Source organism: Glycine max, unplaced genomic scaffold (genome assembly GCF_000004515.6).
Source record: "Glycine max cultivar Williams 82 unplaced genomic scaffold, Glycine_max_v4.0 scaffold_253, whole genome shotgun sequence".
In the NCBI taxonomy this organism is placed as follows: Eukaryota; Viridiplantae; Streptophyta; class Magnoliopsida; order Fabales; family Fabaceae; genus Glycine; species Glycine max.
Genome location: NW_024464829.1, coordinates 3,947 through 21,949, shown reverse-complemented (window position 1 = coordinate 21,949; position 18,003 = coordinate 3,947). Strand labels below are relative to the sequence as shown.

The window sequence follows — 18,003 nt, the reverse complement described above, 5'->3', positions numbered from 1 at the left end:
AAAAAAAACGGAGTCAAAATTTAGTACAGACGGCAGTCACGCTCTCGTTTTCTCTGTGGTAATGAAAAAGCGCAATTCAGTATAATTTATTTTCTTGATTTCCTGCTGTTGGTGAATTTATAAAATTAAGAGGTTTCATGCAGGCATTTCCCATATGTCTAATGCATGATATATGATTTTAAGTGACGATATTATTGTTGCTCTAAGTTCCAAGTAGAATAGGAGCCTTGCAAGATTGACCAGCCAAGTATTGAGAAGCCTTGCAAGCCTTTAGGAAGATGTATTAGAGTGGTATAGGTCAACATCGAAATTGTAGATGATAGTGATTGTTAGCAATATGCTCGAAACCCATACAAGCAGGCCCAAGAGGAATACGGCGTGAAAACAAATCATATATTAGACATGAAAATATAAAAAACAGTCTCCCTTTGCTCGACTATTTATGTGTGTGTCATGAAAATTTAAATAATTTCAGAAAATATACTTTGATATTTGTTAATTTTATTAGGCGCAAAACTTATAAATTCATTTAATTACCTTATAATCTACTTCAAACAAAATGAAATTTGTTTAGTACACAAACTTATTTTAGTTGTTTATAGTTTATTTTCAAGCTAATTGAAGTAGCAGTTAACTTAAATATAAGTTATTAGCATTTTTTTCTTCTCAAATTTTATTTTCTCTAATTTATTTAAAAATATTTTTTATCCTTTATTGAATTTAAAAACCCTTTTACCTATTTTCATATTGCTAATTTATTATGGGAAACTATATACTAGATGACATGTTTATTACCTTTTTTATTATGAAACTTTAAATACTGCTTTTTATATTTTGTTTCGTAAAACTATTTATTTTAATGAGTTATTGCATTGTTAATTTTTTATTTATATGTAAATATTTGGTCCCAAAAAAAAGTTAATAAACAAATCAAGCTTATATGGAAAAAATTTCTTTGTTGTTTACAAATAATATTCTTAAATAAAGTATTTAAATGTTCAAAAATAATTTTAAACAATATAAGTTTATTTAATTTAATTATAATATATAAAAAATGAAAAAATTATTTAAAATCATATTAGTTGATGAAAATACTTAAATATGTAGGTACGTAATTCCTTCTTTAAGATAAATAAATAATTAGTTCCACCATATCATGAATTTTTTTTTAGTCTCATAGCATTATATTTGGTAAACTATACTCGATAACATTTTTTGCCCACTAAGATATAAATTCTTTTGTATTGCTTGAATACGTGCCATCCTGTTATATATGATTATCTTTGCATGTTATTATATCTCCAACTCTATAACTTTTAGGCATAAGCAAGAAGTTATGTTCTTTCTTCGTGTTTTAAAATATTTTAGAATTATGTTGATATATTATTGTTTTAAAATATTGTGTGCGCTCTGTAATTAATTTTACTTGCAAGCTAAAGTTTTGCATTGTTGCACTTATTAGTTTGATACCTTGCTCCTTTTCTTAGGTATATGCTGTTTTGGCTTGTTATTTTGAGTGCAAAATTTGCGTTTGCTTACTTTCTTCAGGTTAGTGATACATAGTCTTGGGATTAGTAGATATACATTTGGAATTATACATAATTTGTTTGTGTGTATGAAGGTACATATACTGGTGAGCATATATGCATGTATGATTTATTGTCTTATTTGTGTAGTTTGTAGATCAGGCCTCTAGTGGACCAAACAATGACTATTATAAAAGAGGATAATATAAATTATGTTTGTCAAATTCTTTTTTAAGAGTCACTGGATTTGTCAAATTATAAAAGAGGATAATATGAATTTGCTAGTAGAAGGGATTTGAATCCATAATCTCGCCCTTACCTTGTCCCTTCAACCACCAAGCAAACCTATCTATTGGATTTTTATATCTTGACATAGATCTAAAAGGGAAAAAACTGAACGGGCCTAGCTGATTATTTTAGGGTGTGTTTGGAAATCTTTTTTTATCCATGTCAAATGGATGTTTTACACTTCCAATGCTTAAACATAGAAACAAGGTTAATGTTGGATTGGTAATGAATAATATCCAAACACATTTGTCTTTCATAAAGAAGTGTGTTTGCAATTTGTGCTGACAGAAGTAAGACTATAGATCTTATGTTTACCTATTGAATTGCTAGTTAAGATCTTTCACTATTAGAAAATACACTTTCAACATCGATTATTTACGACATTCTACATCAATTTTAAAACCGATGTTGAAAGTATTGATGTTGAATGTATTATTGTTAACATCGGTTTTTAAAAACTGATGCTAACATCGGTTTTCTAAATAACCAATGTTATATATAAAGAACTACAGCAAAATAAGTGTATACATGATGAATGTTGACATTGGTTTTGATGTAAAACCAATGTTAACTAATAGATTAACATCGATTTTCTCGAAAAACCGATGCTAACTAATAGATTAACATCGGTTTTTTTATGTATAACCGATGTGAACGTTCATCATCTATACACTTATTTTGTTGTAGTTAGTTATATATAACATTGGTTATTTATAAATAACGATGTTAACATTTGTATATTAGCATCGGTTATGTATAAATAACCGATGTTATTAGAAATAACCAACATCAGTTTATTGAAAAACTGATGTTAAGGTGTATGTTGACATCGGTTTTTCTAAATAACCGATGTTGTTTACTATATTAACATTGGTTTTTATTAATAACCGATGTTGTTTTCAAGTTTTTTTTATATAAACTTTATGTTTTTACAATAAACCCAAAATTGTACCTGTAAAATGCAATTTCAGACCCAATTTACAACAAATAAACATTTTATTATGCTTTCAAGCAATTTTAATCACAATAAACAATGAATAATTGATTTATTATTAACAAATATCAACAAATTATTTCAATGTTCAAATAACATAGGAAATGGCAAAAATGTTACACCAAAGTAAACTAAGCTAAATTTAATGTCCCTAAATCCTAGCTCTGAGCTCTAACTCGGAGATAATACTGTCCCCACTGGATCCGAAGCGCCTTTAATCTCTCTGGCTCCAATGGCCTAGGATCGTTAAAATAATGCATGATGAAATAAATGATAAGTTAATAATGTAATACAAATTATAAAAAAAAAATCGAATTTGTTTAAAATAAACGTACCGCTTTCCAGTTATTCCTAAAACTTCCTAATATGATGGTGGACATCCAGTGCATGACATAATAGCCGCACTCAGTGCTTCCTTTTTGTCTATTACACTAAATACATAATGAAATTTGGATATTAATTAAACAATTAGTGTACCCACACATAAGAAGTATATATAAGTGGAAGTTTTATGTAAATGACGTACCTTGATGACAATCCACCTAGCAGCAACCTTTGATTTAGATTGTGGAGCATCATCAAGACCTTTTAAAGCACTGTACTAGACGAGTAACAATTAAAAATTGATGTTGTTGACGTATTTCAATGCAAATGTATTGAAAAGAATACTAACCTATTAATTATCCCCTTAAGGTAGTTGTATGGCCTGTTATGCAATGAACAAAACCAGACAACTAGGTATTCCTTGGGCAGGATGACCACCATCTGCCAGTGTCCGCTGTAGTGGAGACAAATATGGGTTAGTATATTAGTAAACATTAATTATATTCAGTTATTTTGTGTGACTTACCCATTCAAGTAGGCTCCAAGGTAGACATCACGTTTTGAACTCTGCATCCAACTCTTTATGTATCTTTTAGCCTCAAACTGCGATTGCCAGACCTCTAAATGGACTGTGGCTCTAGGAATCCATACAGATCAAAATTCCCAGCTTGCATACTTGTTTCAGTCAGATTCCTATTTATATTAAGTCAAAGTTAAATATTTATGAATTGAAAGTAATAACTTAGGTAATTAAAAGTAATCTAAAATGACTTACAGAATCCATAATGTAACACTGATATGTTGAGCCATTGACCACCATGTACGATTTCAGAGAGGTCTTCATGCTTTATGTAGAGTGGGAAGTTTGGATTAAAGACCCCAAACACGGTGGCATCCCATGTAACACATCCAGGGTGCTCAGGACGTCCAATACCAGCAGTGAGAACATCCTGATGTCCATGGGGAACAAAGGATCCCTGTGACGCCTGCTCCTCAAAGGAATCCTGCACAGAAAAGGCACATTTTCACATGGCATTCACAAAATAAAGAAATATAATTCTAATGGTTAGTTGAAAATGACTTGCGATCATCTCAGCGATTTCCTTTGCAGCCTCAGTCGTCATCTCCCCTATTTTCTTGGTGCGGGCCATCTTCCACTTCACGTGGCGTCTGACGGGGGATGGAGGGTCGTTGACACCATCAACGCTTCCTGACTGTGCAGCTTCCTCCAGCTTCTTCTTGGTCTTCTCAGCCAGGAGCTTATGCTCTAAATATTCATAACCCCCACGAGACAAAACATGGGGGGTAGTGTTCTATTTTTGGATGACCTTTGCCTTTTTCCGCACATCCTGCAAAAATAAAACAATAATCTTTCAAATTGCTAGAATGAATTATAACAAGTTAATGTTTTTTGAAAAACAACTTAAATAGCAAGGTACATACCTCCCAAGAAGGGTCTCTGCAAGTTTGGCAAAACTGGGCCCATTTTTCCTTGCTTATGTCGTATTTCTCACAGACAGTGTTGTCCACACCATCCTGATTGGCTGTAAGGGCTCATTTCCACGTGGGCCCATTTTAGGCAGCGTGTTGTCCTCTGGAAGAAGATTATGCATTACCTCAAGCAGTAAGGTTAAACTTTTGTCACTCCACCCATACCTGGCCTTCACATTAACCAGACTTAACACCGCAGACAACAGGGTTAAGGAATTCTTGCACCCTGTATACAAAGGATTCTTTGAATCACTCTACAATCCTTCAAACACAGGGGCATGTGTTTGCTGAAAAGACTCTTGTCCAAGGTCACGAATCATGTCCTCCAAACGATCTCCCATTTCTACATCAAACAGTTCAGATTGGGACCCACTCTGCATGTCTGTCACTTCACCATGTCATATCCACGTCGTGTAATTCTTCTTAATCCCATCACACAATAGATGGTCCCGTATGTCGTCTAGTAGTTGTCGTCTTCCGTTCAAACAGTTGATGCAAGGACAATAATATTTTCCTTATTCATTCGGTCAACCTCTTTCTGAAGCAAATTGCAAGAACTGCTCGACGACATCCTCATATTCTGGGCTCATGCGACTTTGATTCATCCAACTTAGATCCATCTAAGCAATTCCATGCATGAAAATCTCACTTTTTTATTTATAGGTGTGGCCCTATCCCATTTAGGAAGACTGTCTTTTATGTTAGCTTCATACATCAGGGTTAGCATTATTTTGAAAATTTTGACTAAATTTCGGTAGCATTTCACATTGGTCTCCAAGTACACGACATGACATCGGTGAAATTAATTTCCTGATAATCAAGTATGCACTCAGAGAACAACTTGAAATACATTGTACCAAAATTTCATCAAATTAATTAAAATAATAATAACCTTAATGAATGAATCTAACATAAAAATACCACTCTCCCCAAACTGTCCAAGCGGATAATTTAAGACTAAATACAATGACTAATGCAAACTGTCCGCAAGAATCATTGCATTCAGTCTCAAACGGGAATCTAAGGTTCACTCAGCATGAACAATAGTTGTTTATATAGCAAATTACATTGATGACATATAAGAACATACAAAATGTAAATTTTGATTATAGACAAATATCGACATCAACAGTTGTTTGTATAGAATATTACATTCTATAGAAGCAAGCTTCATGATGATGAATCAAGTTGATTCAAGAAGTTTTGATAATGACAAAGATGATGACAAAAAGCCCAAAGAATGATTTCAAGATTTAGTCAACAAGTTCAAGATCAAGTTCAAGAGAAGTTTGATTTCAAGATTCAAGAAAAGATGAATTCAAGTTTTAAGAGAAGAATTCAAGAAGACTTTACAAGGGGAAGTATTGAAAAGATTTTTCAATAAACAAACATAGCACAATTTTGTTTTTCAAAAGAGTTTTTCACAAAATTTTCTAAGTTACCAGAGTTTTTACTCTCTAGTAATCGATTACCAGTTTCCTGTAATCGATTACCAGTGGAAAAGTTTGATTTCAAAAGCTTTTAACTGAATTTACAACGTTTCAATTGATTTCAAAATGGTGTAATCGATTACAAGGATTTGGTAATCGATTACCAGTGACAAGTTTTGAACAAAAATCAAAAGATGTAACTCTTCCAATGGTTTTCAGGTTTTTCTAAAGGTTATAACTCTTCCAATGGTTTTCTTGACCAGACTTGAAGAGTCTATAAAAGCAAGACCTTGATTTACATTTGTAGTGAACTTACAACATTAACAAACAACTTTTCCACATATTCTTTTACAACATTTGAATCTCTTTGAACATCTTCTTCTTCTTCTTCTTTTGCAAAAAGCTTTCTTAAGTTTTCTAGTTTTCCAAACCTTGAAAACAAAAGTGTGCTATTCATCTTTTTCTTTCTCTTCTCCCTTTGCCAAAAAGAATTCGCCAAGGACTAACCGCCTGAATTCTTTTTGTGTCTCTCTTCTCCCTTTTCCAAAAGAACAAAGGACTAACCGCCTGAATTCTTTTTCGTCTCCCTTCTCCCTTTTCAAAGAATTCAAAATGACACAGTCTGAGAATTCTTTTGATTCTTCCCTTTCCCTTATACAAAAGATTTCAAAGGAATAACCGCCTAAGATATCTTTTGTATCCCCTTCACAAAGTTTCAAAGGACTAACCGCCTGAAAACTTTGTCTTAACATATTGGAGGGTACATCCTTTGTGGTACAAGTAGAGGGTACATCTACTTGGGTTGTTGTAACTGAGAACAAGAGAGGGTACATTTCTTGTGGATCATTTCAAGTGGAGGATACATCCACTTGGTTGTTACAAAGAGAACAAGGGAGGGTACATCCCTTGTGGATCTTTAAAGGATTTTACAAGGTTGAAAAGAAATCTCAAGGATCGCAGGTTGCTTGGGGACTGGATGTAGGCACGGGTTGTTACCGAACCAGTATAAAACTCTTGTGTTTGTCTTCTTCTTCCCTACACTCTTTAATTTCTGCTGTTCACTTTAATTACTGCTTTTACTTTTGGTTAAGTTTCTATTTCTGTTCTTTACTTTCTTAAAAACATAGTAAAAGCCTAAGAAGGATTAGATTTTTAATTAGTAAAGGTTCATTAATAATTAATTCAACCCCCCTTCTTAATTATTTCGAGGCCACTTGATCCAACACATTCATGACATACAAGAAAATACAAAATGTAAATTTCGATTAGACATAAATATCGACATCAACAGTTCTTTATGTAACTAATTTGGAATTCTGGGTTTCGGGGTGCTTATGCTTTATTATTGTAGTTGGGTATGTGTCTTCTTTTATGAATATGTTAGAGGTATGATAGATTCATTTTATCTGTGATTCATTGTTATCTGAGGCTTTTGTATTGGAGAGGGACGGTCTTGAAGCAACAGTCTTGTTTGGCCATTGTTGATTCAATGGAGTTTTTTGAGTTGAATCCTATCTTCCAAAACCCCAAATCCATGTCTTATTCTGTGCTTCCCCTCCAACTTGGTGTGGGATTGGCGTTTGGAGGGCTGATTTGTAAGGACAAGTCTGGTTGTGCTGGGAATATCTCCTAACAGACATGACTTTATCTCTTTATGCTGCTGATAAATAACTTGATATTATTAGTTGGTTTGAGCCTTTTTTGGAGGAGGTGGTGGTAGAGAGTGGTAATAGTATGGTTTTTTCTTTGGTGGGGGTGCTGGTGAGTGGTAGACATAGGGAGGGTGTGGGTGTGGATGAGGATGGGGGTGAGGGTGAGGGTACACTGGAGGTGGGAGAGATGGGTACTTGTAGGGATTCCTAGGAGGAGGTGGTAGGGAGTGGATGCTTTTTAGTAGTGGGGTTGGAGAGGGCTGGCTTGGCTATGAGCATCTATATGGATGTGTATACTTGTATAAACTGTTTAAGGCTTCAATTCACTTACTAATCATTTTGTGGGTGAGTGTAAACTGTGGACAAGGGTCATGATTTGGCCAGTGTTCAACCATGGGTTGTTGGGGATGTTTTAGATTTACTTTTCCGAAAATCCATGAGGTGTTAATGGAGTTGTGATTGAAATTGGATGCTGGATTGATCATACAGGTAATTAGGAAGGTCCTTAAAGATCAACATAATGTATTAAGAGAAGAAAAAGAGATGAGAGAGAAGAAAATCAGAGAGAAAAATTTATTTTTCTACTCTGCCAAGGGAGAAAACCCTTCTACAATTGTTAAGTTTGCAAACTTAGTGCATGTTTGCATTAAACTTAAGCTTGCAAACGGATTTCAAGGTGGATTTCAAGGATAACAGGTCAGTAAACCTAGAGAAATACACTTTCAGCCTAACAAGAAGGAAGCCTATTGGTTTGGAAGAGAAAAGGAAGCCTATTAGTTGGGCACTTTTCTGATCCAATTTCTATCAACGAGTATAAGAGGATTAGAGAAAAATGGAGACACTTACATCACATTTTTGTGTTATAGTAGGAGGATTGAAAGTTAATTTTGGGCTGCATGGCTTGGTCACCTCAATGTTGCAAGGAAGTATGATATTTGGGGTTTATATTGTCATATTCTAAGGCAGCACAACATTCCAATAAGTCCTAAGATTGCAAGGCAGCATGATTTTGGTAAAATTTTAGTGGAATCGGGCTCTAAGAAAGCTATTGGGTTTGTGTTAGATGGATGCCCTACATCTACATCTACATTGCTGCATCATTGTTTCCCATTCTGTCATGAGTTGAAAGCTCTAACCTCTGCTACAAATCAGAAATCAAGCAAACCTTAGATCAACACATTGAAAGTGGTTCACTTTCATCACAAATCAATAGCAGTGCTTCTCAAGTGGATTCACCCTAAGCTATTATTACTAGTCCTGGTAATGCTAATCCAGTAGCTGTTGCTGCTCTAGAAAATAAGGATCTAGCATTCCTAGTCACTCAACTTGGTTCAGATTCACACCAAAGCAACAACAACAACAATAGTGATGGTGATGATAGCCAATTTTATCCTCTCCTATCTTTCAATCACTCCAGCCTAAAAGACAAAAGTTGGACACCAAAGAAAATGAATAGAGAAATGGGTGCAGCTGTATGAGCAACACGTATCCGAGACAATAGTGAGATTTCATTCAGGAAAGTAGCAGAAAATATGCCGCAGCCTTCATGTGCTTGTATTGCAAGCAGGCTAGGAAAAGGTGATTAGTGAACTGGAATATACAATATGGAAAGGAAAAAAAAACTGCCTAACGTTCTCTAATGAAACGGGGCTTATAAACAGTGCTTGCTTGCTTGCTAGCTAGCTTACACCATTCTTTCCTGGGGAAGGATAGGACGACTATAGATGTAATGTAATTTAGTTCTCAAGATAGTAATAAAAGCCCCTTAAATTTCTATTTCTATTTTTTACACCTTTAATACTCAAACATATAAAATATAAAATATAAAATATATAAGAAACTAATAAAGATAAAGACAAAAAAACAAGGAAATATAAACTAGCCTCACTTTTTCAATAGAAGGAACAGATTGTACGAAGGCTAAAGGATTCAATCTTACTTCTGATGCTGATAGAGGTTGAGATATTCCAGTGCTTGTAACCTCTGAACAAAGAAGCTATCAGTAAAGCAATAAATAATTATAGCCATGCTACATAGCCTAACTGCTTTTTTTTCTAAATTATAGCCATGCTACACAGCCTAACCCACTATTAAAAAGTTGATGGGTTGACCTTCAAATAAGTTTTAAAAAAGGGCAGTTGACCCACCATCCCACCATTGGCCTAGGTTGACCTGTTTTTCCATCTAGAAATCATGCATCATATATAAATGGAAAAGCTGCTTCCCACAAACTAACTACCACTATTCTTTTTGGCCAAGCAAAGACAAGCAAAAGTTAAAGCTAGTTTCATATGTTTTACCAACAAAATTCCACCCTAAATTCCAGACTCAATTTTTATTGTCTTTGTAATGTCATTCTATAAAAATCCTATCAGTTTTAAAAGATTTGGAGAAAGAGATTCTCATGGAAAGACAATACAAAGGCAATACAAGTTGATCTGATAGCTTTAGATGCAACTATAAAGTAGTTCCATGAATAAGATGGAGCTACTAGTTCAAAAATTGAGAGTGCAAAAAATGGGGAAAGGTCAAAACCATTGAATATTTCTATTCTTTATTTCTATTAGTTTCAATACTATTACTTCAGTACAAATTTTCAAATAAAAATAATAGAGTTAATCTATTTTTAATTACTATGATACACACAAGAAGAAATTTCATCATCTTTAGCAAATTCTCTTCCAATGAAATCTGCAACTACAAAAGATTTTCAACAAGTCAAACTGCCCCGCAACAAGCTTTAGATGCAACTCACTTGAATTCAACATTAATTCCCCCTCTCAAATGTGTATTACCACATTCAAATTCTCAACAAGTCAAACTGCCCCACAATATGACTACACAAACATGGACCAAAATCAAAGCCCAAACTATAACCATTGCCCCCAAATATTCAAAGTGAATTAAACTCTAACAAGGACTTGCACAGGCATGCAAGTCCTTGAATTTCACAGACTTCCACCCATATGTAGCTGTTTTTGAATTTCAATATCTTATTCCTAGCTTTTTTTCCTTCTCTCTGTGCCCAACAGAACAAACATAATTAAGAAAACTAATAGAGTGAAATTGATTGAAAATCAGAATGATACAAAATATGTATGATAAATGCATATAATGTAGGGACTTCATCATCATGATGCATAATATTAAAAGTAAAAAACACACAAAGGTATTTTCTACCTTACAAAGGTTATGGGTTGCTGGAAATCAATTTCTCATTTTTAGGAATATATGAGACCATTTGTGTTACGGGGATTAAATTTTGTTATCAACTTCTACAAACAAATCTCAACTCAAAAGCCAACTACCCTCAAGCCAAATAATTGTTGGTGTTTTAATTTAAAATTTATAAATATATTAATTATATTAATTCTATTTTATAAAATAAAATATTTATTTTAGATTTTCTTAAGATTTTGTTTTAATGAGTCAAACTAGTTTGTTAGATTTGTTTTGACAACTGTAGGTTAGTTTCCAACGGTCATATTTCCAACGGTCATATTTTGTTTGTTGCTTAAGGTGATCTGTGCCTATATATTATCTTTCCTCATTTCTAAAAAGGGGACAGAACAACAGTCTCACCTTTTTCTCCCAAAATTTTCTATTTCTTCTCTTATAAAATAATTTATTTCTTGAGAGTAAGAGCATTGGTGTTCATAAGGTTCGGGGATCCTTTCGCTGCACACGATCGGAACCAACGGGTTGTCGTATCTTGGGAGAGGAGCGCAATCAGAATTTCTTATCCGTGCAGTAGGGGCGTTTTCTCTCTAAGGATAGCGTTTACGCGCTTCAACCCAGGCTATATCTTTCTTCCCTTAATTTTTTTTTCTTGTACTTATTGTATGTTATAATGCATTATTCATGTGCTGTCAATTAAATTTAATTTACTACTGCTATTTTGTTATTTAATTCAAGACTGTGCATCTTCTTCATATTTATTTTCTTTCATTTTTTATTTTATTTTCCAACAGTCTTAGAGAGAAAATTGTCTTAGAGAGAAAATGTTTTATACTTTCTTCTTGCATAGTCTTTTCTACATTAGCATGATGATTGTATCAAAATATCTATAATGGATATGATTGAGTTCCTTTTTAGTAAGTCTCAAAAATTAATGGATGAAGACACAATGTATTATGTTTTATTAAGAATGTTTTATTATATTATTTCATTTCCTTAAATTTTACATTAGTGAGAGATTGTTGAAAAATATTTTCTTATAATTTGAAATTTAAAATATATTTTCTTTATTAATGATGGTTTTGAAGATAAAATGCTTTTAGAATTAGTTTATGTGAAAAACTAAAAGCATACTTCTAATTTCATTCCTATATGATTAGAAAACTATCTTTTACTTGGTCAAATGATCCTGTGAACACAAGTCTTTAAAATCAGGACATTTGTTGTTTGGTTTTTAATTTTTATTGTTTAACGTCATTATTATTACTGCAAGTATTTTGTTGCTACATGTTGACTGATTGTCTCTTTATTTATAACTCATTGATAAAAGATAAGCCTATGAAAATATAACACACAAAAATAATAAAATAAATACTTTGGTGAAACTTTATATTTTGCATGTCGTATTCTTAAAAGAGTACCTTATAAACAAAAGAAAAATCTTTATGAGCTATGGAGAAAAAGAGAATCAAATCTGAAATATCTTAAAGTGTGGGGGTGTCTAGTAAAGGTTAATATCCCTATTAATAAGAAAAGGAAAATTGAAAAAAAAAATATTAATTATATTTTGTTGGATATTTTTTACATAATACTACTTATAGATTCTTAGTTATTAATTCAGAAGTATTTGAAATTTCTAATGGTACTATTATGGAGTCTATAGATGTGACTTTCTTTGAAAATATTTTTTCTTGAAAAATAAATTGTTAAATCTTTGTATGGTTTGAAACAAGCTCCAAAGCATTGACACAAAAGTTTGATTAAGTTATTCTTTTGTATGATTTTCAAATTAATGATAGTGATAAATGTGTGTATGTGAAACAATTTGATGATAATGGATGCGTCATTTTATGTATCTGGATGACATATTGATATTTGGTAGTAAATGAATTTCATAAATGATGTGAAGTTTTTTTTGTCTAGAAATTTTGATATGAAAGACCTTGGTTGTGTAGATGTGATTTTGGGTATTAAGCTTATAGAGAAAAATGATGGTATGATTTTTTTTTATCCAATCTTAGTATGTTGAAAAGCTATATATCAAAGAAGTTTAATCATTTTGATGTGAAAACATGTTTCTGCTCCTTATGACTCATCTATTGAGTTAAAGAAAAGTTTGAGTAAACTAATTTTTTTTTACATGAATATTCTCAAATTATTGGTTCTATGTTACATTTGACAAACTTCTCTAGGCTTGACATTGCATATGCAATTGGTAGATTAGAAAGTAATTGAGGGATTTAGTGATACAAAATTGAAGTTTTGATTTTGATGAAATAAAATTGACGAGTGATTATGTCTTTGCTTTAGATGGTTGTGTAGTATCATGAAAATTTACTAGACAAATTATTATTTCACATGAAAGCAAAAATTATTGCTTTAAACACTGCTACTAGTGAGGCTGAATTTCTTAAAAATGTATTATATGATTTGTCATTGTTAAATAAGCGTATACCTCTAATTCCAATGCATTGTGATAGTCAAGTTGCTATATCTAAAGTTACTAGCAAAAATTTTAATGAAAAAAGAAGACACTTAAGAGTGAGACATAAGTCTATCAGAAATTTGATTTCTCATGGTGTCATTTCTCTTGACTTTGTCAGGTCAGAAAATAATATTGCGGATCCGCTTACAAAAAGTTTGACATGTCAACAAGTATTTGAGTCGTCGAGGGGAATGAGATTAAAGCCCATTATTTAGTTACAACAATGAACACCCGTCTCCGTGTGATTGGTGATCCCATGAATGGAGTTCAACGGGTAAAAACGAAATTGTTTGTTAACTAAAGTACACCAAAATGAAATTTGGCAGAGTTGTTCCGTTTCTCATTCCTATGACGAGGTGTATTATAAATTGTGGCAATATTAAGGTTGAGGTATTTATATATTTATATTTTTGGTAAAAAAACAAAATACCTCTTAATGAATCCGATGACAATTATTGTAGGGGTGAGGGTCACAACTCACTCTTTGAGGATTCACCTAGTGAGTGTGGTGATGGGGCCGCCACTGTGAGATATGGGCTAATCTTTAAGGGACACTCACGAAACAAGATACAAGCGCAAGGCCGTGTAACGCGCTACCACTGATTAGAACCTAATTGAACGCCAATATTGTAGGGGTTGTGTACTAAAGTCCGGTTAAAGAATATGTAGTTCAAGACAATCAAGTCACTACATTTTTCTCGGATGGAAGTTCATAAACACTAGGTATAAGGCTCAAACCCAGAAGGTTCCTTATACCGAAATACAATATCACATGCTCTTACTCTCATGTTTCTATACAAATTATCTTTTAGAAAAATATATCTTAAAATTTTAAATTATGTGGGGGAATGTCGGTGTTTTAATTTAAAATTTATAAATATATTAATTATATTAATTCTATTTTATAAAATAAAATATTTATTTTAGATTTTCTTAAGATTTTGTTTTAATGAGTCAAACTAGTTTGTTAGATTTGTTTTGACAACTGTAGGTTAGTTTCCAATGGTCATATTTCCAACGGTCATATTTTGTTTGTTGCTTAAGGTGATCTGTGCCTATATATTATCTTTCCTCATTTCTAAAAAGGGGACAGAACAACAGTCTCACCTTTTTCTCCCAAAATTTTCTATTTCTTCTCTTATAAAATAATTTATTTCTTGAGAGTAAGAGCATTGGTGTTCATAAGGTTCGGGGATCCTTTCGCTGCACACGATCGGAACCAACGGGTTGTCGTATCTTGGGAGAGGAGCGCAATCAGAATTTCTTACCCGTGCAGTGGGGGCGTTTTCTCTCTAAGGATAGCGTTTACGCGCTTCAACCCAGACTATATCTTTCTTCCCTTAATTTTTTTTCTTGTGCTTATTGTATGTTATAATGCATTATTCATGTGCTGTCAATTAAATTTAATTTACTACTGCTATTTTGTTATTTAATTCAAGACTGTGCATCTTCTTCATATTTATTTTCTTTCATTTTTTATTTTATTTTCCAACAATAATCACATCCACTGGCATACCTATCTCCCTCTCCTACCTAGCAAACACACAAAATCTCAACCACCCAAAAAAAAAAAAATTCTATATGAGAATGCTTTTTGTAGAATAAGTATAATACAAGCACTATTTGTTGGTCAATGGCATGAGCCATTGAACAATAGAGAGAATCTTCTTTGCATTCGCACTGTCACAGTCACAAGAGATACACAAGCCTCAGGATTGAATTAGTCTTTGAAACTATGGATATACATTAACCCAATGAATATTATAGTGTATAATTTATCCATATTCCTTCTCTCATTTATTAGTTACTGCTTACATATCTTAATGGTATCAGAACTTGAATGATCAAACATAACTCTGCCTAGTATCGTATCTATTACATCCCAAACCTAAAATTAGACGAGGAAGGGTGTGTTTGTTTTAGTATTAACAAGTCTCAAACGCTAGTTGAATCCAATGTCACAAGATTCTTGGATTGATCTAAGCATGCATCAAAACGTGTGCCGACTACAAACAAACACATATGAAAACTATATTTTTGAAACTAAGTGTCTAATAGATAGGAGCAATGAATGACTATATTTTTGAAACATAATCATAGTAATACGAATGGGTAAGAAAAACTAACTGGTTTTGAAACAAAATTAACTATAATGAATAACCGATGTTAACCGTGCGATGTTAAATCTAAAAATTGTAGTAGTGTTTGAATGAATGTATTTAGGGTTACTTTTGACAATCTCCCTCCTCTGCTTGAACTTATTAGTTACAGTTTAGATTTAGAGGATATAATGTGAAACAAATCCCTTTCCTAGCAACTGATAAAACAAACAAAGCCATTTCCTAGCTTATTATAGGTGGATTGGTCAAACGAAGGCTTGTATAAACCCCTTGTGTGTGGTTTATTGTGGATACACTTATAGACCCTCAGATTCATCTCATCCATAGCCATATGGTGCACCTTTACTGCATTTTTTTTCTTCTTTTACCCACTTCCTCCTTTTTTGTTTTTTTGTCATGCACCAGAAAAAAAAAAACTTGCTGCTCTTTTATGTTGGGGTGATTTCCAGTGAAGGCGACCCTCCCCCGCAGCATTTTTATTTATTTTTACATTTTTTAATTTGGGTTCTTCTATTGTTCTTTTTAATATGAGCAAGGGCTGTGATGACTGAGAACATTCCTTGATTCTGATAAGGACCAAAGCAAGTTGTTTTGTCTGTGATGACAATGTTTGTGCGTGTCTCAGCCTCTAACATCTCCTTTCAACTTATGTTTAACTGTTAGAACTTAGAACTCATTGCACATCTTTGCTATAAACGATTTAAGTTCATTTATTTCCTTATATGCATTATAAGCTGATTGATACAATGCAACCCTTCTACAAGGAGAAGACAATTGAAAAAACAAATTAAAAAAATGTATGACAAGAAGTCCTTAAAGTTTGGTGTGAAGTGGCAGGGTTGTTAATATAGCATGTTTCTGTTATGCAGTCTCATAGTGTGTTTGGATTAGCTTTATTTAAATTCAATATAAGTTTTTCAGCAACAAACTCTTTCTTGAGCAGTTTTAAAATGACATTCAGGTGTTTGAAAATATTACATACTTATCTCTTGTAATTTGAAATATTATATCATCACAAGTTGCTGAAAAAATGAGAAATCTAATAAACAAAAAAAATTATATTTACAGCGGGTAATTATTAAACAGGTTAAAATCTAATAAATGAAAAAATCTACTAAATCTTAATCTTAAAAATTATATTTACAGCGAGTAATTATTAAACAGGTTAAAATCTAATAAATAAAAATAATGGCATATTTTCTTTGAACAATCAAGTTGTTTTTTAATTTATTTTAAATTTAAAAATTGTTAAACTAGACCAAAAACATTTAAAAAACATTTTAGACGGTAAAATTAGCGACCGAATTAGCAACCGAAATTATTATTTTTTAAAACTTTATTATTTAATAGCGACCGACCTTTATTTTAATTTATTTTACAATTAAAATTTAATTTTTTAATAGCGACCAAATTAATAACCAAATCTTATTTTAATTTATTTTATTTAAAAATTAATTACTTGTTAGCGACCGAATTAGCTACCCCAAACCTCGGTTGCTGATTTAGTCCCAAGAAAAATAGCAACCAAATATCTAGCTACCAAATTTTGTGTGCTAGCGACTCAGTAGTTCGGTGGTGAAATAGTAACCAAATGGAAATTCGGTCGCTGAGGGTTTAGCGACTAGGGTTTTTGCGAGGTAAATTATTCGGTTGCTATTTCGGTGGCTAAGAGATTTAGCCACCGAATTTAGGGATTTAGCGACCGAATCTGTCGATCGCTAAAGCATACATTTTTTCTAGTGCCTTAGAGTTCCAATATTCATGGTATTTAAAGTCAAATCAAACAATTATAAAAATTTTGATCGGTTGGATTTTGATTGGATTTCGTAGTTGATGGCAATTGCTCCCCTTTAAGTAGTGTTTTCAAAGCATCACATCCCTAGGGTAATATTTTTTAATACATTTCGTAATTAAATTAATAACTCTATCAATTATAATTAATTAATAAATTAAAAATTCTCTTGCCACGTTACTAATTATTTTGGTCAACATTTACATCTTGATGGTCAACAGAAGTAATTTAACATCTCGACCAAAATTGTCCATCTTTCAAATCAAGGATCAAAATTTCAATTTAATCTACATATAATTTAGGAATGACTATTTAATTAACTAAATATTAGAAGATGACTAAATAAAATTAAAAGTTTAATGTTCATGTATTGATAGTGTCGTATAGTTTTATACTGTCATTCAATCATACATCATTATTTGAATTACATTAGGATAAATATTTTAAAAGTTAACAAATTTATCATACATGATAGATTAAGATTGAATACAACTTTTTACACTAAGAGTGTATTATCTTTTTTCTCTAAAATTCAATACCTGAGATTGAATCTTGAGCATACAACTACATTAAATATTTACCAGGAGGATTCAGTCAAAACAAATATTTAGTGAGTTTTACTATTCATAATAATATATTTTACCCCACTCAGGCATGATTGTCTTTGGTAAAATGATATATGTGGTCTATAAATAATAATTTTGATGATAAATACATTTGATTG

The 18,003-nt window shown here is 32.3% G+C and overlaps 1 non-coding gene across 1 annotated transcript; it reads left to right on the top strand.

Annotated features, from left to right (window-relative positions):
* Positions 1-16,022: 16,022 nt before the first annotated feature.
* Positions 16,023-16,116, top strand: LOC113001035 (small nucleolar RNA snoR126). The gene has a single exon (XR_003266367.2). It is a non-coding gene; the product is annotated as a small nucleolar RNA snoR126 (small nucleolar RNA).
* Positions 16,117-18,003: the final 1,887 nt, after the last annotated feature.